Source organism: Anopheles ziemanni (genome assembly GCF_943734765.1).
Source record: "Anopheles ziemanni chromosome X unlocalized genomic scaffold, idAnoZiCoDA_A2_x.2 X_unloc_13, whole genome shotgun sequence".
Lineage (NCBI taxonomy): Eukaryota > Metazoa > Arthropoda > Insecta > Diptera > Culicidae > Anopheles > Anopheles ziemanni.
In genome coordinates, this window is record NW_026689741.1 from 405,616 (window position 1) to 407,500 (window position 1,885).

Sequence of the window (1,885 nt, forward strand, 5' to 3'; positions counted from 1 at the left end):
GTGGTAACTTGATAGTGTATTTCCGACCGACCCAATCTCGGACTTAGCCGATTTTTCTCTTCATATTATATGGATCCATCACTAGGCCATCTTGCTTGCTTGTGTGGTATCTTGGAAGTGTATTTCTGACAGACCCAATCTGGGACTTAGCCGATTTTTCTCTTCATATCATATGGATTCATCACTAGGCCATCTTGCTTGCTTGTATGGTAACTCGGAAGTGTATTTCTGACAGACCCAATCTCGGACTTAGCCGATTTTTCTCTTCATATAATATGGATCCTGGACTTAGCCGATTTTTCTCTTCATATCATATGGATCCATCACTAGGCCATCTTGCTTGCTTGTGTGGTAACTTGATAGTGTATTTCCGACAGACCCAAACTCGGACTTAGCCGATTTTTCTCTTCATATAATATGGATCCTGGACTTAGCCGATTTTTCTCTTCATATCATATGGATCCATCACTAGGCCATCTTGCTTGCTTGTGTGGTAACTTGGAAGTGTATTTCTGACAGACCCAATCTCGGACTTAGCCGATTTTTCTCTTCATATTATATGGATCCTGGACTTAGCCGATTATTAGGTTATTATATATGGATCCTGGACTTAGCCGATTTTTCTCTTCATATAATATGGATCCTGGACTTAGCCGATTATTAGGTTATTATATATGGATCCTGGACTTAGCCGATTTTTCTCTTCATATAATATGGATCCTGGACTTAGCCGATATTTCTCTTCATATAATATGGATCCGGGACTTAGCCAATTTTTCTCTTCATGTGGTAACGTATGCCAATCGCTCACAAGTCATGGGATAAGGGTAGTTGTGTTCTTCCATCTTCTAAGTCCCGCACGGGGACATCGTGATCGCCCCAAGTCCGGAATAGCGCCAAGTCAAGCCCCACGCTGGCCGTGCAGGACCTGTTAGCGGGGGCCCCACTGACAGCACTAATCCGGACTTAGAAATTATATCTTTCTAATCGAACACCACACACGCAACACCACCATACCACCATCTCCTTGCAAGTACCTAAGTACCCGCAACTCCATGGTGAAGGCAATGTCACTCCATCACCAACCTCTTTGCACTGCAAGCACTTGCGTACCCACAACACTCCGAAGAAGGCAACGGCGCGCGATGCTCGACTCCACACACCACACCACACCACACCACCGATGGCCAGCCAGCCAGCCAGCCCAACTAAGGGCTAACCCACCAACCAACCACCAATGGCCTAGGCCAGCCGGATCCCACCTTCAAGTCCAAGCACAGCCAAGTGCAAGTACCGCCAAGTGTTCACCAACCAACCATCACACCAGGTCAGCCGGCCGGTACCCACCTTCAAGTGCCATTACCCTCGGGTGCAAGCTCAATCAAGTGTTAACCAACCAACCCGGCCAAGGCAGCCAACAGGCCGGCACCCTACAGCACCGACCCGCCATCACCACCTCAACCGTTGACCATGCAAGTGGTCTCGGACAACAGGCGATACCCGAAGTACATCCGAAGAGTGTATATCAAGTGTTTGTTCACCAAGTCCTTAACCAACCCCAAGTACCCGGAGGTACCCAGAGTGTTGGGTCCGCCAACCACTACCAGCACTCTAAGTCCTCGCGAACCCAAAGTGTTTGCCCGGTAGGGCCATTAGACCACAACGCTTGCTAACCATGCAAGTGGTCTCGGACAACAGGCGATACCCGAAGTACATCCGAAGAGTGTATATCAAGTGTTTGTTCACCAAGTCCTCAACCAACCCCAAGTACCCGGAGGTGCCCAGAGTGTTGGATCCGCCAACCCGTCCCGGCACTCCAAGTCCTTGCGAACCCAAAGTGTTTGCCCGGTAGGGCCATTGTATCACAACGCTTGCGACCATGCAA